We start from the raw sequence: 24,573 nt of genomic DNA, 5'->3' as shown, positions 1-24,573 counted from the left end.
GTATTTAACACATCACAAGACCAAGAGCGATCACAATCACCACATGACAGTAAAACCAGACTCCACTGTCTTTTTCTTACACCAGGGAAAAACATGGTTAACACAAGGCATACCAAGTACCAAATCAGCTGGTTTGCTTCACTGCAACAGGCAAAAACATCTGCAGTATTTCCCGGGGTGCTCAAAAAAAAAAAAAAATCAGTAAGTTGTGCAAGATCTGTACTCCACCTACAACCTACAGCGGCTGGGAGGGCCAGAAAGGCAGGCTTTCCCATACCGAAAGGACCACACAGCACCTCCAGGCTTTACCAGACCCCTGCGATCTTCAAAAATAAGAGAGCTCTGCTTTTTCTTTCTCCAGAGACATTATTTACACTCCAATGGGAGAGAAAGCCTAATGCTGAAACAATCCTAGGTAGGCATGCAAACAACACCCATGCGGCAGCAACCCTCTTAAGTGTGACAAAGTAAAAACAACAGAGGTTTCAGCCTTCACTATGAGTCAGTACAAAGAGCAACACGAGAGGGTGCCTCGTACTGTTGGATTTGCATGTCAGTATTAATGTAGACAAAGAACCTGGAACATAGAAGCAACCATCAGTCTTCTCTTTCCACTTAAATTCTTCTGCACAGGCTCCAAATACCGTAAAATGGCACTGTATCCATCAGAAGACGGGTATCTGTTTGGTCTGATGAAGTCTCCTGTCTAACAGACCAACCTCCTGTTGCTAGGGACCTGTCAGGACTGGATTTCACTCCGTGGCATAGGAGTTCATCAGCACCTCACGAGCGACCTTTTCACATCACTGCAGAATAAGTAATGGAAAATAAATTTATTCCCTTAATTTCCAGAGATTTACAAAGGTTATACTCCCCTCAGAGAAACTGCACGAACCCTACATCTTCTCCAAATCCCCCCCCCCCTTTTTTTTTTTTAATTTGGCATCTGAATTAATTACAGGGCAAAGCGCAGAAGAGCACAGCTCAGTCTCTGCAGCGTGATGAACTGTCTGCACCACTCTGACCAAGCACATTTCACTGACGAGGAGGAACATCTCAGCACCATGCAAATGCTGATGTGAGGGTACGGATGCTGAAATCTGGCTTGCTACCTTGTTTCCCGCTCCTCTGTACAACACATTTTATTTTCAGGTTATAACACCTGAAAGGATGGGCGTGGGCACAGCAGCTGACAGCATATTCAGAAATCCCAAGAACGAGACGCTTTCATTTCACACGTAGCTGCATTAGCTACACCTTCAACTCATATTCAGCAATTCTGGAGTCACAGCCACAAGACTTATACTGTCACGTCGATGTCACCTTCACACATGGCTCCCCTGCAGTCACACGGTGCTTAAAAAGAGCCTGCCACCACCCTCACAAACCAGATCAAATGCTACTTTTCTGCCTCTTGCTTAATAGGGCAACAGTATGATGAAACAAGCTCGGCTGGGGACGGAAGAGAAGGGAGCTTGAGCAGGTGACTTCTGAGCAAGGAAGCCCACGGTATGAGAATTTGCAAGTAAGCAAAGCCCTTTTATAACTAGAAATTGCACGGTCAGTAACAAAACACAGCTCTGGGGAGAATCCAAGAGTCAAAGTAAGGTAGGGGAGCATGTAATACAGACCAGACCTCTGTTTTAAGTGTGTGCGTATACACACACGGGCAAAGTCACTCCCCAGGACTGGCCTGGTCTCCTCTTACACACGATGCTCCCTACACCTATGGGGCTTTCTTCACCTGTCACTGCAAATGTACACCCCAGATACGCATCAAAGCACCAGAGCTATACAGTGAGACTTGGACAGCAAGGTCTGCCTAAGGGAGAAAAGTAAAGCTGAGGAAAAAAGAGAATCAGCCAGTATCAAGCACGTGCTTTCCTGAAGCAGCTTCTCTTGACAGAGAGCTAACTTCCAGTTCAGACAGCTGGCGAAGAAGGGCTGCAGACCCAGGACATGCAGAGCCAGCTGCAGTCGCTTCCTCCCCTCTTTCACAGGGCCCTTTTTTTTTAAAAACAAAACAAAAAAAAAAAAAACACCTTACCAAGCACTTCTCAAGTCTCTCGTATGTACTGAAAGCTGTCGTGTTGAGAGGAGCCGAAGTGAGACAGCATATCTGGTATTACACTAAAATGATCTTTCATGTTGCTTTTGGCTAATTATTTCGGTGCCATAGGTATTGATGGGAGGTAGGAGGAAACTGGAAGATGGATTCGTTTGTCAGAGCAGCATGATGCAGGTAATGACACAGTAATTCAATACATCCTTGCTCTCTGGGTGCATTGAATTCCGCAGCGGGGCCTGCACAGCGGCTCAGCAATCAGGCTGAGGCACAGCCCGCTCCCAGCTCTCACAAACCGTGCTGTTCTGTGGGTCCTGGGGTGCAGGGCTGAGCCACCAGGGTGCTGGAAGGGGGTTATTCCCTTGCGCCTGTACAACACAGCAGCGCAGCAGCAATCCTCCCGACAGCAGGCACCTTGTGCACTGAGGGCAGCAAACCCCCAATCAGTGATTCACTGCAAGTAAAAAGCAAAGTTACGACAGGCTGCTGGAGAGAATGACCTAGTGCTGAGCACACACATGCTTTAATTAGTCTACAGAGCAGCTTTGTGAGTGGCTGATGGGCAACAATTATTCTGCATTTAAAATCAGTATAAGTCCATTGTCTGATGTGAGTGGTACCTAAACCTTGGTAAGAGTGCTTCTTAACTGGGCTTAACACAGGCATTAGCAAGGGACAGGTGAACTGTTGGGGGGTGGGAGGAATAGCAGGGATTATCACTCCTGGAGGGCAGTGCAGCATCTTGTCCACAAATCAGGCAACTCAAATTCACCTGCAACAAACTAAGCAGAGCTTAGCTCTAACAAAACAAAAAATAAAAGGATTCAAGACTTCTGGACAGAAAAGTTATTCCTGCTTTCACTGATTCTCACAGTGTGCAGCACCAATTCGTTTCACTAACCTGCAGTTATCAACCCTATGCCTTGACCTAAAAACTATCAGCTCGGGGAAAAAAAAGATTTCTGGACCACACCCCCACCAGGTTACAGCAATTGCTTTTTAGTCTTGTTTCTTCTGGGCATTGGAAAGGATTTGCTCACCACTCCTCTTGCAATTAAATCAATGGTAAGAGGTGGTTACCTTGCAGACGGGAGAGAAACAATCTTTATTCATTTAAAAATTCCTATTAGAAAAGGTATAATTTCAAAGTTTGAGGTTAAGGTGCTGGTTTAATTTGACCAAAGAAGGGATCTGAAAGTCTTCCCCGTGCAAAACCTGAAGCCAACAAGCCAATGTGAGAGGTATTTTAAAAGCCTCAGGCCACAAAGCCAGAAGTACGATCAGCCTAGCTCTGACCTGCATGAGCAACTCCCTCTCCCTGGTGTCTCATCTGTTATTCCCTGCTATCACCTCTGCAACCTCAATGGTTTAGCACTTTGTTTTGGAGAGTTTCACCGTGCTTTTAGTATTTCAACGAAACCTGTGTTCTTTTTTCCTTCTGACAGTTGCTATGGTGAAGTTTGGTGTTGCATCCAGTTACCAGGCTGTGGTTTGTGACAGACAATAGTTCCCTGAAGAAACCGAAGCACTAGACCAAGGAAGAAGAGGGAATTCCCCGCTGTGGTCTGCTCCCGTTAAAAATACCAAGAGCTGTGAGACCGAAAGCTACTTCAACACAGAGGTGAGGAATTAATATTTTCCAAACAAGTTTGTCAACAGTGAAAACATTACTTTGGCATTTATACTACTATTCTGTAATATGTCCGTTGCTCAACTTTTCCGTTAACACCAAACAGCCTCTTCCAGTCTTAATGATTTAGGAATTATTTTCATAAATGATTTAGGAAAGTTGCAAATATGATAGATACAATATACGAAAATAAATAAAAAGAGGTCTAGCAATGTATTTGCAAATTTGACCAGAGCATGTATTTTTTTCCTTAAAAACGTAAACAAAAGAGCAGGAAACTCGAGCTACATCTCCCACAAAGGGATCAAACGCTGCTGGGACCTCAGGGAAACCTTGTGCTTTGGAGCAAGGAGTCACACCAGTAGAAACGGCCTTCCCCCATATGCACTGGAGACCCCCAAAGTCTCTTCACAACACCTTGTTCAAAAGGGATAACAGTAATCTAATGCAAAAAAGTGCCCACGTGCCATAAAACATCAGAATCACATTATAACACCTTTGAAAACGTCTGTTTCTGCCCATTTCTGTTTAGAAGTCCAGCGAATTTAAACCCACCACTCTGTGTTACAGGATGTGTTTTTGGAGTTGTCCGCCTTCAGTCACTAGCGTAAGAAAAATTCATGTGACAGCAGGAACTGGGTCCTTAGAAATATTAGTAGTAAAACAACTTTTCTGCAGAAGCCGCCTTTACCGCAGATTGTGCAACACAGATGGCCTTGGATCCTGGCAAAAGCGTGGTTTTGGGATTTACCATCCCCCAGCTACAGGCCCCAAACTAGACACCTCGGGGTCAGGAGCAGGAATGTGTTCCACCCCTCCGGAAAACCATCTGCAAGCCTGCACGCCTGCCAAGGAACTGCTAATTCTCCTCAGTTGCTGGACCACCTCCTCGGGAGGGAGGGGATGCTCTCCTCACCAGCCAGGAACTGCAGCCAGCTCTCCCTCCCCTGCCTCAGGGGACGCTTATCACACAGACAGAGTCCAGAGCTGGACACATTCTCCAGCAGAGCTCAGCCACTGCCCCCCCAGCTGCCAGCACCCTACACTCACCCTCCTCTAAGAGCAGCAGCAAGCACGTTGATGATGCCCATCCAGCTGTACCGTGGCTGAAGGCTGCACTGCGCCACCTTCGCTGACAAAAGCAGATCTCCAAGGGCCTTAAGGTCCTGGACGCATTCTGGGTGAAAACATGCACATTCCTCTCTCGCAGAGTGACACCGCACTGGCACATATGACCTGGGTGGGAGCATAACTTGGATGCCTTCACTTGTTGGCTTTATTCTGGCTCGTTGCAGACACCTTTGGTGGAAAACCACGCCTGCATGCTCGCAACCAAGCAGGAAGAGGATCCTCTCTCACTTGCAGCTCTTCATGCTGACGTATTTTGGCTGCTAGAGGTGCAGCAGCCGCAGCCGAACATCCTCCTGCATCTCCTGGAGCCCAGCACCAACCACTGGAAGCCTGAAAACCGCATCAACAGGTGGTGCGGCTTGTGGCCCTCCCAGCATGTTTGCCGAGCAACCCGACAGAGGAAAGGCTGAGAAACAACTTGCAGGACACAACTAATACGGGTTATTGTAATAGGCTTAGCTGCTGTGCCGCTGCTTGCAAGAAGTCCCAAAAGCCTGAGCAGATTCCGCTCTAATCAGATGTAGCTCTAGGTCCTTGTACCTATGGTTATGAATTGACACATGTTGCAAGAGCAGATTAATTAGGGAAAATGAGAAACAAAGTGACTTGTTCTCAACGAAACTGGATATAAGTTACACCATGAAAGAAGAATCAGCATAGACCCTGCATTTCTGATACCGACCTTACCAAGACAGGCTTTGTCTTCTGCATTGCCACATTCAAAAACCAGTCCTCAGTTTATACTTGGATCAACTGCAAATATTACCAGTTAGTACAAACAATCTACAGACACGTTTTAATGCTCCCGCTGAAATTTCTAGGAAATAAACTGCATATCAGTGTGAAAAGAGAATCCAAGTTTGACAACACCTGCCAGAATAATATTCCTATATTCTGAGCGTGTACACAATTCACAAAGACCTGGTGGCAGCAGGCTGATCTTCTAGCAAAGGCAGCTGTTTAAATACAGTGCCCCTTCCCTTCTCACCTGATCAGAAGCCCCGAATAACGCACAGGGTCCCCAGCAGTGAGGAAGCTCAGACTTGAGCTTCATTTTGGAGGCTTGCACCAAGTAACACCGACTTTGATAACACGCAGCACCATAACCAGCAGGTTTAATCTGGGAACACTTACAATGTCACACTGAAAATAATTCTACTAAATGCCGTGCTTAAAAACATGTTGAATTACTGCACGCATATTTCACATCAGTACTTAAACTGGAAAGAATAAATCAAGTTCCCAGCCCTGCAAGTACCCAAGAAAGTCTCCAGCTAAGGAACTGGCTCTCCTTCTCCCTGCAGAGTTAACTTAAGCACTCGTCTAAGCAGAGGTCTCACTTCAGACTGCCATGGGAGGAACAGTGCTGCCCTCACCCTGCAAACGTAAATCACAGCAATAAAATACCAATTAAAAACAGAAAGGTAGTTTGTTCAAGAGAATCTAACATCACAGTACAAGACAATCTGTCTGCTAACTGCCTGATGCAACATCTTCATTTAAAAAAAAAAGCACAAATAAACTGTGGGTTATTCAGCACACAGCTACTCACTTCACAGAAATGATTAATTCTTTGGTAAAGATGATCACACAGCAATTTACCTCTGATTTATCAAAAAAAACAATTATAGTTTTTTTAAGTAGACCTTGAAAGGAAACAAAACCTCAAACCCAAGAGCAGATAATACTGCCTCTAGAGAAGCTAATTAAGACACTTTTTAAAAATACATATTTTAATTCTTCCCTCATTTTTAAAGCTGTAAATACAGTAAGATCAGAATGTTTACCTCTTCCAATACTTTCTCACTTCAAACTGTTTCACTCTGTAGTGTCTTTGGAGATAACTGGCCTTTTCCTTCACTATAGCTGCAGTTTGTATTGCATCTTTTACTATCACCAACATTAGGAACAAAGACAAGAGGGTGCAAGCGTTACAGGCAGCTGCACACCTGAACCCCTTGTGCCTGCAAGCACTGACCCTAAATCATAGACTGATTTCATAACTGCGCATCAAGGATGCACATCAAAGGCAAGCATACATTCAGATACTCTTTACCTAAACTACCAAGCTTTACAGGCGCTGAAACCCCCTACTAGAAGCTGGACCAGCCAAGGCTGCTATGGCGCCAGTGCAGTGGTGTTAATATTTTAATTGCATGGTTCTAGGACCAGGCACCACAAACTTCCAGCGGCATTTTGCCTGCGGAAGCACTTCTGTGCTCTGCCCTCTGCGCGCTGCTCCTCTGCTTCCATCCCAGCACCAGGCCCCTTCCCAGGGACTTCACGGTTCCTGCAGCTCTGGCAGAGGGGCTCTCATCTCATCTTTTCTCCAAAATCTCCTGGGACACCTGTTAACGTCATAAACTGGGGAGAGGAATAGAAGGAAAATTGGATTGGCTCTGCTACAGCCATGAGGGAAACTGTAACAGAAAGCCCACTTTGAACAGATGTATGCTAGCTTCTGCTTTCTGGGAGTTGAATCTGCAGGCTCCAAACCTAAAAGCACGTTCACTGACAAGGGTCAGAACACTGATAAGGATCAGAGTGAAAAACAGCCTCCCTTGTGCGCGGGGCTCTAGGAAATTCAAGCAGTTCATCTGCATCTATAGTTGGTTCACACGTCGATAACACCAGAAAGATTTTCATGGATTCTTAAATGACAATTTGCAGTAAATGAACTAGGATCCTTCTGAAAGTTCTTATAAGCACTGGTGTGCACAGAAGATGCTACACGATTAGTCAAAGTCTCAACAATAACATTTGCACATGAGCTCGTGCAGGGGATGTGACTGAACCGTGTGCACCAACTACACCAGTAACCAGAACCACGAGACACGGCTGCCTTTTCTGACGTTCAGAAAGGAGCAAGGTGTATTTATGGGACCACACATCCGTATACCCAGCCACCCTGAGATCACAGCTCGGTGAAGGCAGGCAAAGCATTATCCCTGTCACAGTTTTTGCACGGTTCCTGGCAGAAGGGCCAAAAACTGACTGGGTTATTATCCAATCTGCAAATAAACAGAGATAATTACTTTAGTAGCATGGCATCACATTTTACAGGCTGAATATCAACATGTAGCTATTACGGTGGAACTGCTTGAAGAAACAGCAACTTCTTACAATTTTTTAGTATGTATTCTGCTTTCAGGCTATAACCATGAAAAGACGAAAAAGGGGTTGTGGACATGGGCTCAAGATTCCCAGATTGTTAACAAATAAAATCCAAAACCACGAAGCTGACAGACAATTCTGTGGACAACTGTTTTGAATATTTGTTCATGTCCAGCTACAAATGCAGAGTATAAAGCAATATTACTAGTGTATGAGGGATTACAAAGTTAACGCAAACAACCTACATTTAACATCGTGAGTACTTTGTGCGATATTAGCAAAGAAGAAGGTCTAATGGGAAGAATCACAGAAGGATTTTAAAGATTGGCAGCCACTCCACAAAATGGCAAAGGAAGTTCCCCGCAGGCAGTTATAAAACGATGCCAGACAATTCACTTGTGCAATGAACGGAGTTAACCAGCACCACTCAGAAGATCCTTAAGGAGTAACAGGAAGCTCACTGAAAGCATCAGCTCAGTCCAACAGGCACAGAGAACAAAACAGGCAACCACAGCTTCCGCTGCATAAAGCCGGCACGCCTGCACCCTGACCATCAGCTGTAGCTTCGGTCCTTCCCCCTCCTCCGCTCCCACCCCATGTAGGTGCTGAGAAACACCAAGAGAAGCCTGCAGGGTGGACTGTCTCCATGAGGTGGGAACTGCTGGGGCACGGAGCTTGCCCCCTCCCCAGGTCCCACCTTCGGTTCTTACAGTGACGGATCTCCATCCTTGGACACTTTCAAAACCCAGCTGGACAAGGGCCTTGAAAAACTGATGTACCTCTGAAGATCATGTTGCTCTGAGCAGGTCAGCCTAGGGACTCCCAGAAGTCTCCCCCAACCTAAATCCTCCAGTCATTGTCCTCTTCATGCGTACCACCATAGCCACTTACACTTAAGTGCTGCTACACCCTGGCATTCCCTCTCAAGAACACTATATATGCTTGGAGACAAGACATGGGACTATACAGGTCTGTGCCTTCTCAGCACAGACACTCCTGCAAGCGTTTCCAAAAATTCTGAACTAAGTATCAGAATGCAAATAATCTACATCCGATAAGTGTGCTCTGGGCCCTGTTTATTTTTTAAGTCTCCTTTCACAAACCATCTATTTATGTTTCAAGAGGGAGAAAAACTGAAATAGGAATTTATACATGCATGAAAACAAAGGCAATATCTGACAAGACCATTTTTTTTAATTTGCAGATAATTGCTCATTACTGTGAAATAAGTCTTTTGTGCTGTTTCATGAAGAGTAGATAAGAAACCCTAACCCATTACTAAATATTGCTTTTGGCAAATGCAAATTTCTCCTAGCATGGCTGAATCTCTATATAATCATGTTTGGACTAAACATGTATCCTGACATTCCCAAAGCAGTGGTGGACACAGAACAACACCTTCTGTCAAGTAATTTCACAGAGGATGCTTCACCAGGGACCTTCACACACTTGCATTCATCCTTCCCTCTCCATCCTTGCTTCATGGTAAGTTTTTTTTGCCCTTTCCTCCCTGGCACACAGCTATCCCCACACTGCCCCTGGTCAGCACCCAGATCCCACTTCCAACTTCAGCATCCTACACCATTTTGAGAAGCACTTGCTTCTTCCTCTTCCCTCTAAGTCTCGCTCGCTTACCTGAAACCCTTCTCCCTGAACACCCGGCGTCCTCCAGACACTTGTGCTTTGTACTCCTCACTCACGGGCTGGATCTCCGAGCCCAGCTGAAGCCCGGGCGCTTGGAAGCACCACCACCACCACCAGCCAAGCACGCGCTGGGAGCTGCATGCCATTCACCTACCCACACACGTATTTTTGCAGCGATCACCCTCAATGCACTCTCAAGGTCTTTCATCATCCAAATGGCAGGATTTATTTTAAAATCTTTCAAATACATTTCGTTAACTTTCCCAACAAAGTTTTCCAGAGCAATATTATTTGACTACAAAAAACTCTACGCAGAGCAGCAGGGACACAATGAAAACAAACCACAGACTTCAGAGCAGAAGAGAAGCTACAGCTCAGCTTGGATGGAGCTATTCCACCTGCATGTAGATGCAAAGCCGTTCGTGTGCAGCTACTGAAGTGTTACCCAAGCCTTCCCAGCAAGCAAAAATCCATTCTGTGTACAAACAGAGTTTTTATAGCTTGGCACAGTGCTTGGCTGCGGAGTCGAGCTTTTCAATGCATGGTAGATTTTTACTTGAAAGTGGCAGAAGAACTCATGCCAGAAGACCATATGAAATGCCAGCTCAGTGGCAGGAGGTCAAAGTATGGTATCAAGAGATTTCATGGAATCATTCCAAGACAAACTTCTTAAAAGCACTGTGCTATCTAGGGAGGCACGGATTTATGCTACTAGGAAAAGCTAGTAAACAATTTTTATGACTCCTTTCCAATCAAAGGTAATAGTTTTAACACTATATCTTACAAAAAGTGAAGCAGTAGTCTTCTGTAGGCGGTGAGAGCTGTTTCTACATCTACTTAATCCTTGGTTATTTTGCTAAGGTCAAGAATAAAAAAAAATGTCAAAGCCCAGAGCTTCTGTGCAGACTGCCCTCTACAAAAAAAAAAAAGCCTGCAGATGTAACACTGAGACAAAACCTGTTCATGCATCAAAAAAAACCACCATAAATCAAACAATTTAAGAAAGCACAACAGAGTGTGAAGACCAACAGCCCTCTTGACAACCTTTCTCCATTAGTACCTGGAACGATAGCTGCAGGAGACAGTGAAACATTATTTGAAGTGAAGAAGGCCCTATATTTGGTAACGTTTTTGCAGAAGTATTTAAGCTTAAGTTAGGGTCAACAGTGACCCTGAAAAGATACCAAGCATGAAGACTCATCATATCGGATTTTGCCAGCTATCATCACCTCATAATTAAAAAAAGAGAGAGAGAATGAGAGTAAAGCCCCCTCAAAACCTGATGCCTGTTCAGGGTCTCCCTTCGATCTACCCAAACACTGTGGCAGACTCGCTTACAATAGCAATTTGCAAACACTTACATACTCTCCCATTAAAGCATTTCAATTGCTTCAACCTGCCATTTTAACAAATCCAAGTATAAGGCTTTAAATGCAATTAGTACAAATCTCAGCACTCCCAACATTAAATTTGCAAGTGACATTTAATGGCATTCAACACATGCGAAGCTAAGCTAATACACTAATGGGCCAGCAAGGAAAATTGTACGACTCCAAAATACAATGCTCCTTTTTATCACAAGGAAAGCAGGGGTGTAGGCTGCATAAGGCAGGAAGAGAGCTTAAAAAATTCTTCTTTAACCGTGGCTGCCAAAGCTCTTCTCTCCAGATGCACTGCCCAGCATCATCTCCATACGACCCAAGAGCAACAAGGAAAAGCAGCTGCTCTATTCCACAAGACCTCCCTCCAATCTGCTGGGTTGTCGCTGCAGCACACCTAAGGTAATGCTGCTTCAGTTCTTCAGAGGGGAATTGCAGCCTCTCCTGCCACGGCTGCTGGTTCCGCAGACGCGCGCAGAGCGATGCTCCCGGGATGCAACGTTTCCCGGCTGCACGGCAAGGATGCAGTGCCGTGCGTTGCGCCCGATGGAACCAGTCCGACGAGCACTCCCGAGGAACGCTGCTGGCTGGCTTTCCCAGAGCACACCTGCACCTCACCAGTTTGATTAGAAAGCTGCCAGTTTTCACACAGCCTTTCTTACTACAGTTAAAAAACAAACAAGAGAAACAGCAAGCCTACTAGACGTCAGGATTCTGTTATTTCCAAGCAGCAACATGCTTTGTGTTGAACTCTACGTAAACACAGCAAGCTACCTTTAGAAAGGGAAACTAGTTACACTTGATAGCTCGTTAGGATGGCTATTATTTTTAACAACAAAAATAAAGCATAAGCAACCTGCACCAATTACTGCCTCTGCTAAACGCTTATTCTCAAAAACATAAAATATATCTGGGATGAAAGCATCACAAAAAAAAAAAAAAGAAGAAGATTTCATGCTTTCCTCAGTGCTTTCTGCATCCCCCCCAGCCTTGGGGGGAGGGGGGGGGGGGGGAAACAGTAAGGGGGAAATACTTTAATCATTAAGTTTAATGAACCTGCTCACTTTGGGAATTAAAGCTGTATTAAAAGAGAGAGTCTCTAATCCACAGCACAGAAGCCATGCAGAGCAGCAGCTTTTGGAGGGCTGCCTGCCCCTATCTGCATTCTGCTTTCCTGGGTGCAAAATACTTCCAAGGACACCAAAACCCTTTGGAAAACTCTGCCAGCACATGGGAGCTCAGGTCATGAGGTTGAGTCTCAAAAAATCCTCACAACTCAGGGCTTTGACCTCATTTGTTCTCACCTCTACTTCAGAGCACTTTTTCCTACCTGCGGTTGGTTTTGATGTGCTGCACATGAATTACAACTGAAATAGCATTCAGGTGCTCTGCTCCATCTCAGCAGAGCAGTTTGGACTTACCTCAGTGTGAAGCCTTAAAAATCCTCCCTGCCCAGCATGGGCCACTGTTGTTTGCTGTTTGTTTTTTTTTCCTTACTCCAAACAGGCCCCACCTGACACATGGGAGAAGCAGCTTCTGGATCACTTCTGTCCAAGCATTTTACAGGATATACAGTTGCCCCAACTACAAAGCCTTTAATTCAGCAACTGTTCCCTATAGCCAGACTAAAATTGCTGTCAAATCCAAGCAAGTCCCAGGCCACACACACATTGCACATGCCAATCACCCAGCGTTGAACAGCACGGAGCAGCAGCGACCAGAAAAGGGTAAGAACTTTTAAGTCACTGTCACCAATAACGTATGTGTTCCTTCTCACCACGTCCAGTTAAAGAGAACTCACTAATTATGTAATTAAAAGCAGCACCTGTTGAAGTTTGAGGAGCATTTAGAGAAGCAATGACACACATGGAGAACTGGCATATAGAAGGTATTATTAAGAAGTCAGTGCCTTTTAAGGGTACCGTTAACAACGAGTAGTCAAACAGTATTCACGAATACCTGCCAGTCCTAAAAACTGTGAATTTAATAAATTGAAGTACTCAGATAATTGTCACAAGCTCTCATTAAAAACTAATTATACACAGGGAGACATATTGTCTCTAGGCTGATACATGGAAGCCGAAAGAAGCGTGACAAATGATTTGGGAATCACAGTTACACAGATCACAGTTTGAAGACTTCTGAGCTAAATTTAATTCTGTTCTACATGCACAAACCAATAAAAATCAAGGCAATCTCTCTGGATATAAGTGATTTTCTTCTTATTATTTTAAAACTAGCATTTATCTTTCATCTGCCACCAATGAGGGCTGACTGCATTCTCTTTCCAAGCTCTAAACACCTTCACAAAGCTGAAGCAATTTCAATACCCACCCAACTATGACCCGAAATGAAACAACAACGCGTGTTACTTCAATCCAAAAATCCACTCCTAAAGCAAACAAACAAACGTAGCCAAGCCCAAACCCATCAACAGCAGAGCTCCCAGTGACTCGAACCACCAGGGCCATACTTCACACCGGCTTGCAAACCAGCAAGAAAGGTGGCACAAACCGTTCTCATCCCCGCGGGCCTGGCGTGGCCGAACAGTCTGAAGTAACCTCCACGGAAGCTGCTGTGACACCGCCGCGCTGCTCCCTGCCAACGCGGCCGCTTCCAGCCCCGCCACGAGAGGCTGCGCGTGTCGGCGGCCAGCGGGCTTCGCCGGAGCCGGCCAGCGTGGCAGGGCTCCGTCTGCACAAACAGGGCTCTTTTCTCTCCCTTCCCACCCTCACCTCGCGTATTTACAATGAGAGGCCCTGAAGGCGACAAGGCCTTCTTTAATGAGGTTACACACAAAGCAGCATAAATTAGAAACCCTGATCTCAACCGGGCCTCCAGCCGGCACACAGCAGCAACGCCTAAAGACAGCCGCACACATCACAGGCCAAAAAATCCAAACAATCCAGCCCACCCATCGGCGAGCGATTTCTCCAGCAAACAAGCTGTGCTGTGTTCACCTGTCAAGGCACCGACGAAGGCGAGGCCTCTCACGCTCAGCACCAGCTCTGCCCTCAGCGCTCTGCCCCGCCGAGACACCCCGGTCAGCGTTACCCGCACCTCAGGCTCGCTGCCTGGGACCAGCCCCGACACCGCCGCTCCGCCGAGCTGTCAGCCTTCGTCCCCCCGACCTCGGACACGTGCCAGCGCCACCCAGCTCACCTGTGTCACACCACGGGGCGCGGGGGGACCAGGCTCCCCTCAGCCCCACCAGGGCTGGGGGCCCACACCTGGCCCCAGGTGCCCAGCTGGGCCGAGGGGACCTGAGCCCTCTGGGGAGGTGGGGGAGGGGGAACGACACCAGACGCCTTTAACCAGGACCCCACGGGGCTAGGGGGCCTAGACCCCGTGCGGATTTAGGGGCCGGACCCCCGGGGCTGAGGGGCCGGTTCCCCCGCGCCGCGGCCCGTCCCCGCTGCGCCACTCGGCCCCGCCTCGGGCGGCCGCGCTCCCGGCCCCGCTGTCCCCCGCTGCCCCCGGCCCCGCGGCTCGCTGCTCACCGGGCGGCGCGGCGCCCCCGTCGCTGGGCTCGGCTGGGTTCGGCTCGGCTCAGCGCGGCTCGGCCGCCTGCCGGGCGGGTCCCCTGGGCGGCGGCGGCTCCGTGTCCCGGGCGGCGGCGGCGGGCAGAGCGGGCGGGGCGGCGCGTCACGTAAGCGCCCTGTCACCTCCCCGCCGCCATCTTGTGTGCGGCGGGCCCGGGCCGGGGGTAGCGAGGGGGCTCCGGTGCCGGGAGCCTCCTCCTCGCTCCCCCGGGGCTGCCGCTCCGCCTTGGGGGCTGCGGGAAGCGCGTTCGTGGGGTGCCGGCCCCCTGCTCCCTGACAGGGCTGCTCTGCGCCGAGCCGCAGGGGCGGTTCGCCTCAGGCCGTCTGCCTTCAACACGGAAAGTCGCTGCTTTTCTTAAAATAAGCCATCTCAGAGCTTCCCGAGAATATGTAGCTATGAAAACAGAAGTCAGGAACCCGACGCGATTTGTTCCGAGCAGCTGAGGGTGCAGGAAATCCCCATCCTGGGATGCGTGAGGCCAGCCGGCTGGTGCCTGCGCTGGGATCGCCGCAGACCTTGCCTGCGCCTTCATCTGCGAGGAGGGGAAATTGCAGGGGAAACTGCACCTTTTTGCAGGGGAAACGCAGTCCGGGGTTGGTGTGAGCACGGCATGTCACACCTTTCCTACTCCTGACACCACCCAGTGTTGGAGCAACCTCTGGAGTCTGCCTTTGACTCCCCAGTCTATTTGGCTTCTGCTCACCTTTGTTGTTCCAGCATCAAGATCTTGGGAGAAGTCAGCTGTTGTTAAACAATCTTACTTAAATTAACAGAACAAGATAGCAAGGGAGGGGCCTCTGTATGTTGTCTACTCCAAAACAGGTAGGTGATTAAAATTAAGTTTCACGAACACTAGTAACACATCCTATTTCAAACCTTGCACTTCAAAATTTGCCTCTTGTTAAAGAACAACAAAATACATTTTTTCTATCCAAAATGCAAGTCAAAGCCATTTTAGAGTGCATTAGCCATGAGAGCTGAGCCCAGATTCCTGAGGATTTGTTTCTTGGTGTGGGAAGATCTGCAAGGTCTGATTGAAACTTTTCCTGTACTTCAGGCATTTGTTCCCTCTCCAATAGCAGTTAGCCAGCAGATCGCAGAGACAGCAGAGGAGCACTGCATCCACCTACCCCTCGCCCAGGCGGTGGGTGAATGAAAACACACAAGGGAGGACTGGATGTGCTGGCACGTTATATTAGCATCCCGTAAGAGACAGTTTTTGCTGATCTGAGCACATAAAAGTATAGAAATATATAATAATAATAAAAGCCTCATGACTTATTGTAATCAGCGAGTGATTGCCGGCGTTACCCAAACAAAATCAACAGTAAGCTTGGATAAATAATAATGTATGCACTGGGGAAGGTGAAACAACTTGTTTCTGTTATTTTCGTCTTGATAATTGTTTTTCACCTTCAGCTTCTCTCTACTCAGTGTCCTGCTCCTCTGTAAAGAAATACCAAATACTGCAGTTTCTTAAAATGGGGAAGTCCAGCATGAGATTTTGCTTGACTTTCCTCTCAGGCAAATTATTTACAACCCTGCTTTTAACTGGTTATCTGTGCTCAGCACTCGTGGGCTAAATATAAAGCCATGTTTTTCATCAGAATAGGAAAACAGAGTCTGAACAGGAGTAGCTGGAAGCAATGCTGGGCTAGGGAATGTTTTATATCTTTTTATTTGCTTCCCTTCTGCAATGCTATCGAGGCAGGTATGTTCCTAAGAGGAGTTTCTGCTTTTTGGCAGGGCGCTGTTTTCTCACTGACAATCACTTCTTGCAACCCCATCCTACTGATGCTATAATAGGATTAACATTGTAGCTGCCACTTCCCCCAGGGTAATCATAATAAACTCCCCCTTTCCAGGGTTGTTCCCCCGGCATGGTCATTTTCTGGCAAATAATATGAACCTGAAGGCTGTGCAAATTGATTCCTGGGAAGCCTGACCTCCCTGTTGGGAACTACAAAAGGCTGTCCGAGAGGCTTACAAACAGCTATCCAAGGCTGCTGCCTGGGCTTAATCCTTCTGATCCACTTGCGATCCTGAAAGCTACCTCTCCTGCAAGGCTATCGCCACTCCTGAGGCACCAAGAGTGGGGGAGATGCCAAGAGACTGCATGGATGCCAGGTAACATCATTGTGGGGGCCCCCTGGGGACCGGAGATGCCCTTGCAGGAGTGGGAGGGGATGACCCACAGCTCCACTCGGCTGGTGTTTCTCCTCCAGGCACTTGGAACCCGTGCTGGCTCTCTGTCTCTCCTTACCTGAGCGCCAGAGGGGATCGGGATGATGAGTGTGATAGCTCTGACTCACCCTTCGGCTCTGCCGAGATAGGTGTTGCCTCATTTAACAATAAGAGCGAAGAACTGAAGCTATTTAAATCATAATAAAACGTTGGAGGCATTCTCTCTTAATTTTTACTCTTTCTAGTGGTGACCCGAGTTTATCATATCCCTCAAGAGGAGACCTTTAGGATGCTAAGGAGATTACCAGTCCCAAAGGAGTTCATTCATATGAAAATCTAAATCATGTTTTTAGTTAGATGAAACGCACTGAATGGTAGCAATAACTTTATGAGCATGAATAGCAATTTAACCAATTAATCGAAATCAATGTACACATTAATGAATCAACACTAACATGCTAGTAGATCACTATCATTAATAAATGAATCACTGATCAATTACTAAGAAATTCAGTTCTAAGAGATTTTTATATGGAATGCATTTACTAATAGTGCATTAATACTTCATTAATGAACTAATACTAAAGTAAATTAATGTTTCTATAATACTAAAATAATTATAATAGCATCCAAATGCTAATAAGATAATTCTGAAATCAGATCACTTTCTACCTCCATTTACATTTGCATTTACAACCCAAACTAATGTTTTCCAGCAAAAGTTTGCAGCCAGACCAATTAGACCCCGGGAGGGAGGCCCTGAGTTAGGGTCAGTGGGATTAATAAACTGCCCTCCCTTTTTACTATCACACAGCATGGAAAGCAACCCAGAACATGCCTTTTGTTTACAGGGGGAGGACCATGCTCACATATTTGCTGCAGTTATTTCCCGCATCCTCGGTGACACCGCTGTGCCAGGAGAACATCAGTTCAATCAACAACAGTTTTAATTTGCCAATTTCTAAGCTTCACTCATACAGAGGACCCAAGGATGGCAGCTTCTTCACCCCACCACACTCACCACAGGTACGTCTTTCAGTAATACAACGACCATTTACCCCGCCACTTCATTTATGATGACACTTTATTACCATATGGCGTCATTTACTCACTGATGGTACTTCTAATATCACTTGGGATCAGTCTGCATCATTTACTTAGGTTGCATCACTTGTTTAGTGGCTTTATCCATTACATTGTTTAACATTCAAAGACATTGACTCCGTGCCTTCATTTTACTATCAAAACACCTCATTTATTCAGTGATTTTAAGCTACCCCTGAAATTAGGTGGGGTTGCACATGCTGTGACATTTTTTAAAGCCTGGCAGGAGTGGTAAGCCTGGCAGGAGTGGACATTGCTCTGAGTTCATCGCACAGTGTCATGGGCTTTGTCCCTTTCCCCTGTTGGTGGCAAACAGTGTTAATGAGAAAGGTATCAGCAGCAGAGCAAAAGAAAAGAATTAAATACACTGTTAACCGAGTCAAACAAAGGACACACTGCATTCATATGCGATGGTTTTAAGAAACTGTAGAATAGGGTTTTGGGTTTTTACCCCTGCATGAAAGAGACCAAAATATCTATTTCCAAAGGATGTAGTAAATTCCAATTCAGCTATTTTATTATTGTAGCAAAAGATTAATGGTGAGATGATGTCATCTTCTCAGATCAGCAGTGGTATTATCCAGCAATGTGTTGCAGGCAAACAGCATTATAAATGGGAGACTGTAGAGTTTTCCTCCTGTTTGTTTCAGATCATTAGAAAAATATATGAAGTAATTTCTTTAATTAATCTGGTTTTAACGGGTGATTGCTGCTGATTAAAACAGCATGTGTCTTTAGGGGAAAAGGCTTCAAAATTTGAAATAAAATGAGAAATGCTTGAGTCAGGACAGTAGTAACCATTTCCCCATTCAAAGAGAAAGAAGAAGAAGGAAAATTTAAAAAGGAACGTGAAAGTCAGTAAAAGAAGGAAATAAAAAAGAATCAGATGGGGACAACAGGCAAACAGTGAGGACATGCAGAGTTTTAAGAGGCTAGCAGCGGACTGTGTGGGGCTGCAATTGACTTGCCCAGAGCATCCCATGTCTGAGCAGGGAGTCCCAGCTGCTCAGGACTTGCAGCCACTGCTCTCCCCAGGGCATGTTTCCTGAGAACAGAGGCTCCCAGGCTTTTTGTGTCCCTTACCCTCTTCTGTCCTTCGGCTCCAACATTCTGCATTACTTCATCTTTCAAGGAGAGAGTGTGTGCTCATGATGAGGCTTGGTGAAACCCACCACGCATTCCCTTGTCATGCTCCACTTCTCATCAGAACAGCACTGCAGCTCACCTGAGCCGAGCCCCTGATGCCAGTTCATGGAGCAAATTGATTCAGCTGTGCTTTCTACTTGGAGGGAGTATTTTAACACCGGTGCTGGCACGTGCTCTGTGGTGTCTTGCTGCCACAGAGGTGAAAAGGAGGAGTGTGGCTGACAGAGGGCACTTTGTGACCCTCTCTGTGTAGGAGGGTAGTGGCAGGTACAGGAGATGTACGGCAGCAACATTAACTGTAATAAAATAGATGTAAAAGTGGATTTGAAACACTGCTGTGTTGCATGGTTCAGGGCAAGCCCAGTCTAAGACATGCTTCTCTGTTTCCTTGTAAAACCCTGTGCTTCCCAAAAGAGGTAAATTGTATTTTTCCATACACACACAGTTTAGCACAGATCAGCTGAGTCTGAACTGCAGCTGGCACCACCAGCATTCTGCTGCATCTTCCTCCATGCAGACGGTGCCGGCACGCTTGGGTAGGTCCTGTAGCACAGGGCTCTGTAAGCAGCCTGAGAGTCATTAATTACAGAATGGTTAAAACTAAATTGTCTCAGCTGGACTGTGGGCAGGAGCTGGAAGAAGAAGAAAACCTTACTCTACAAAATCAGCAATGATCAGATGGAATTTCACAGCAGAAGTCACACAGCTACGGCTTTGCAGTGACTCAGGGAGCCACGAGGGCAGGCTTCACAATTTCTCCCCGATCAGCTCCCAGCTTTCAACAGAGGAAATAACACATAGAATGCTCTTCTTATGCTTCTTGCCAGCAGGTTTGTTCCCAGAGCCGTGTGCAAAAAATCATGGGAGAGCAGGAAGAAATGGCTTTGCAGTGCTCAAGGCTGACTTTGCAACATGGCAGAGGCCAGAAAAAGGCAGATTTATTGGGTCAAAGCAGTTACATTAAAGGAAGACAAATTCTGATATGGTGCTTCAGTTCCAGGGACACCCCACTCGCACAAGAAGGGCTGTTTCCTCGAGGTCATCCCATGCTGCAGCTTGTGCCAGTGCCTCCGGTGCTCTCACTGTGCCCCTGGGAGCAGGGTCTGGTCCCAGCATCTCCGGGACCCTTTTGGGCTGGGGGAGATACCTGCAGGGAATTCCCCAGTGCCTCCTTGCCTGCAGCTGAGCAAGCCCCGCACCTGCAGCCTCGCCTTGCACACCCTGGCCTCCACCTGTCTGAGGCCTCCCTGGGCTCACTCCTGTCTGGAGATCCCTGTGAGCCCCAAACCAGTCCCAGTATCTTGGTGTCATCACCCACGTGCCAAGTAGAGGGGAGCGCTCCCTTCCCTCAACCTGCTGTCTACCCCGAGTCAAGCTGAAAAAGAGGACAGTGCCTCCAGATCATCTTCAAGTCGCCTCAGCTGGAAACCAAAATACCTGTCTGGAGTGAAGCTGTACACAGGTACAGGGCTGTCTGCCTTCGCTGAGCCGAGGGATGGTCTGTGCCACCGAGCTCAGGAATGTGTCACCTCCATGGCGTCCAGGGAGCAGGAGCATAATCATACAGAGAGGCTCCGTGTCAAGCTCGTGTGTTTTTCTGCTGAGTCCTGAAATTCTGCAGTCACGTAATGACAGCTCTCCTTCCTGCTCAGTTTCAGGATCTGATCCGGGAGGCTTCTATGGTTTCACCCACTATTTATTCTTCACCTCACATGATTTTTGGAATTTCCATTTCAAAATGTTTTGTGGATTTTGTCCTACTGTGATGCTGGCAACCAGGGATAGCACAATTTTCGTTCTCAAACTGGGTTTTCTCAATTTTCCCAGTAGGGGCAGCACTTGCCTTTCAAGTGAGTCAAAAGGAAGAAAAATATCTGTATTTAAAAAATGAATTCCTGTTTCTCGAGTAGCTTGAATAGCAAGTACAATTTCAGCACAAACCTGAACTAAGTGGGTTTAGTAGTTATCATTTCTTTTTAATGTTTAACATGCTGCCTAAAGCTGAAGAGTGATTTGTGTCCTGTGTCATCATGCAAGCTGTATTACTTAGATTACAATAAGGTCTCTAAGTCAAACCTCCTTTTACTCTAGTAATAAAAATAATAATAATAAAGATATTATGATTGTCCTGATCTATTATGGGCAATAGCCTTGGTCTGGATTGGAGACCTCCAGAGATCCCTTCCCAGCACCACTGCTGTCATTGCTGTCATGCCGTGGGCAGCACTGCCTGGGAAATTAAGGACACATTTTAACAGAATAATTCTCTGCCCAGATCTCCCCATACCTTTTGGGGACACACAGAATTCTCTCATAAAACAGCCTAAGGTCCTTTTACCAACTTGATAAATACATAAACTAAAAGAAATCTTTAGGGCACCAAGTTCTCCAAGTGAGGACAAGCATCAAACTTTATTTGTTTCAGTGGTTTATGGTTTATTATGGTTTCAGTGTTAACACAGTTTGCACTGTAGCAGCCTCCAGATACGATAATCTAATCTCCCTTCAGCAAGGGAGAAGCAAGCATGTGAGGGGAAAAGCTGATGCCTAGGTTCTCATTTTTATGGCGAGTTTTAGTAACTTGAAGATCTACAACCAAAATCCAATTGGGTCTAACATACGTTACTTCAAGAGAATTTTTGTGTAAACTATATAAAGGTCAAACTCATATAACCCCCTCACCATTGCCAAGCATGGGAGAGAGCCTAACCTCTGCCAGGTGCCTAGAAAATTTAGCACTGTAAAAAAAGGTTGTTCATGTCTCTGCTAAAGAAAGACAAGGGAGCTGCAAATCACATTTGTCCTACAGGTCATCCCAATATTATTGTGGCTCTGACCTTCCTTTACTTGGGCTGCAAGTACTTCTTGGAGGAGTTGGTAGGCAGATGTTTTGCTGGAAAAACACAGGAACCAGAGCAGCTTGCACTGAATTCAAGGGGAGTTTTGTCCCAGAGCACTGGTCAGATGTGTCAATCCTATTAGAAGCATTATTTACGGGTCACGGCACTAGGGCTGAAGGTTGAATATGTTTGTTCTGCAAATTGGGCTAATGTGAAGACCATAAAAGGGGGTATGTATCATGTCTGGCCTCTTGCTGGAATCTGAGATTGCAGCATATTACATTTCCCTGAAATTACATTACCTCAGATAGGATTTTATGGTAACTTACAGCTAGGAAAGGCTTTAGTTTCATTACTAATGGCCACCTTCTTTTTAACGTTTGATACAATGCAAGCAAAACTTTCTCTCCTCTTTGTTCGGAATGAGACAGAGGGAAAAAAAATAAATCTGAAGACCCTCGATTTGGTCAAAGCATGGACTTGCTCCTGACAGGCGCTGTGACACCAGGTAACGTCAGCCAACCAGGCGAGAGATTTTGGATAAAAATGTAGATCACAGAGATGGCATCATGAGAGGTCACCTAAAACTCAGGTCAACAGATCAGCCTCGTCCTAAAATAAGCTGTGAGTAGCTTAAATGCCTCTTGTTGCTTGGGCTGCGCACGCCAGTCCCACACTGCTGGCTGGGAAACAGATAGGGAGCAGGGGACTGCCACATGGCTTTACCAAGCACCACTGCAAGTGCAGTGGCTTCGCTGTCAGACCTCCTGGCAATTGTTTTCTTTGCTGCACTTGCCTTGCTGCGACGCTGCTGTCATGACACATTCCAGTCATGGGCTAAGAGCAATTATTTCTGCATCAGTAGTTTGATTTCAGAGCTTCACCTGCCATGATATCACTACTGTATGTGCATCCTTAGTGCAATACTGATGTGTTAGGCATTACAAATCATGATACAGTTTTTTTTTTTCTTTCTCTCTCTCTCTCCCTCTTCCTCTCCCCCTTTCACTGTAAAATGCCAAATCAGGTTTTCTTCACTTGCCTTACAGCACAGACACTGCTATTCTTGATATACAGGAGCCTGATTCACTCTGTGCATGGAAGAGGATTTCTTCTACAAGTTTCTTTCCTTTTTAAAGGCCAGGAGAGGTTGTCCTGTTCCCTCAACAGGTCTTTGTGAAGGCAAAGGGTGACTACCAGGTGACGTGGTTGCTATATGTCCCCAGAGACATCCACAAAAAGTGAAGGCAGGGCTTGTGGCTGGGTTGGGCTTAAACACACAGCAGTAATAACACAGGGCTAATAATAATAGTATTTTAGCTGAGTGCTAAAACACAGGAAAGCTGTTTTTAACTGAGTGTGGCACGGTATTTTTGAAACAGGAAGGATGTTTGATGTAAATTTTGTGAGAATAATTCATATTTGATATGTACATGAATACAGATGTAATTTGGATGGAACGCACAGGACGTTTAGAAATGGAAATCTCATTATCCTAGCAGTAATTCAGGACTATCAGAGCGAAGTTTATGATCTTTAATCAGTAAGATGGTATTAGCATATCAGAGTTAATTGCAATAAAGTAAAAGATGCTGATTAAAGAACATTTTTCTCCACGTAAGACTTTCTAAATCCTATATGCAACAACAGCACCAGTGGGCCAAATCTAGCCTCTGATTTGTTGAACCCTTCACCTTGCTGAGACAAGGAGAGAAAAGGTGTTTTTGCTTCCTGTCAGGCTGGCCCTGTACTGCAGAGCGAGGAGTACAGGCTGCCCTTCGCACTCACTTGGCTTCCTGGGCCTGTCAGTGGGGCTTGGCAACACGCAAGCAACCTTTCACAGAGGTCAGTTTGCAAGGCCAAGCTTTTACGTGTGTAAAAACACCTCATGCAAGAGAATTAGCAATCACTGCAGCAATGAAATAAGCACCTAGATAGGAAGCTTTAAAAAAGTCAGCTTTCTGGTTTTTTTTGTTTTGTTTTGTTTTGGTTTTTTTTTTGTAGATACAGCTCTACCATTTGCTGGAGCAGAGCACAGAGCATCCCCACTGCACGGACCTGTGTTCATTGGGGTAGGAACCCATCACTTGTGGTGTAAGCCCAAATGCAGTCTTTGCTGTGTTACGTATAAAGGGAAAAACACCATGATACAGATGTTCTGATTATTTAAACTCCTTTTCATTACCTTTGGAGCTAGGAGGACAGAGGCTAAAACTGTGGGTGAAAATGCACATCTCTTCCTGATAATGTGACAAAACCCTAGGTGCAAGAAACAGAAAGGCTCAGCCCTGCTGTTAGAGGGATGCACTGAGTCCCCAGGGCATCTCACGTATTTCTTCCGTACTGAGCTGCAGAAATAGTGACACCTAGCAGGGCAGCAGCCAGCTGCAAGGGCAAGGGATGGAGCAGCCACAGGACTGTAAAACTGAGACCAGTGCTGTCCGTCCAAGCGTCCTCCTTTTCAAATCCACAATGTCACAAAGCTTAAATTTGCAACAAGTTCTGCTTGAGGAGTTACCATGGAGTATTTTTGATAGGTGCATTTGCAAAAAGCATCATTAGAGTTTATCCTTTGTAAAGATACATTGCTACAGGCCATGTGCTGCAGTCAGGACAGTATTGCTTATATCCCTGCAAAATGTCCAGGGATCAAACAGTTCATTCTAGATTATTATTTAAGATTTGGACCAGGATCATGCATGAAACAGTCTCTTTTATACAATCACAGTGTCACCAAAGTGCTGGACCTCATGGGGTCTCTACTCCACGTCCTGCTCACAGGAGTTAGCTCCA

General features: G+C 46.2%; 1 protein-coding gene and 1 long non-coding RNA gene across 8 annotated transcripts in view; one reads left to right on the top strand and one right to left on the bottom strand.

Moving 5' to 3' along the window:
• SGMS1 (sphingomyelin synthase 1) overlaps positions 1-14,602 on the bottom strand; it is a 93,589-nt gene extending 78,987 nt beyond the window's left edge. For 4 of the 6 annotated variants that reach the window (XM_067000328.1, XM_067000323.1, XM_048069265.2 and 1 more), the window contains exon 1: positions 14,464-14,595. The gene's annotated coding sequence lies outside the window, so the exon portion shown is untranslated. Of the gene's footprint in view, positions 1-14,463 lie in introns of all 6 variants that reach the window. The other 2 variants (XM_067000326.1, XM_067000332.1) reach the window with 2 other exon arrangements.
• Positions 14,603-14,619: 17 nt separating this feature from the next.
• On the top strand, positions 14,620-21,055 carry LOC106030218 (uncharacterized). Of its 2 annotated transcripts, none has more exons than XR_007165339.2 (4): positions 14,620-15,328; positions 16,372-16,633; positions 17,542-17,716; positions 19,768-21,055. It is a non-coding gene; the product is annotated as an uncharacterized lncRNA (long non-coding RNA). The 2 variants fall into 2 exon arrangements; XR_001203602.3 differs by having other exon boundaries at positions 14,630-15,328; positions 19,771-21,055.
• The last annotated feature ends 3,518 nt before the right edge of the window (positions 21,056-24,573 follow it).

Source organism: Anser cygnoides, chromosome 7 (assembly GCF_040182565.1).
Source record: "Anser cygnoides isolate HZ-2024a breed goose chromosome 7, Taihu_goose_T2T_genome, whole genome shotgun sequence".
Taxonomy (NCBI): domain Eukaryota; kingdom Metazoa; phylum Chordata; class Aves; order Anseriformes; family Anatidae; genus Anser; species Anser cygnoides.
The sequence above is the reverse complement of the archived record's forward strand: the minus strand, read 5'-3'. Positions and strand labels throughout refer to the sequence as shown.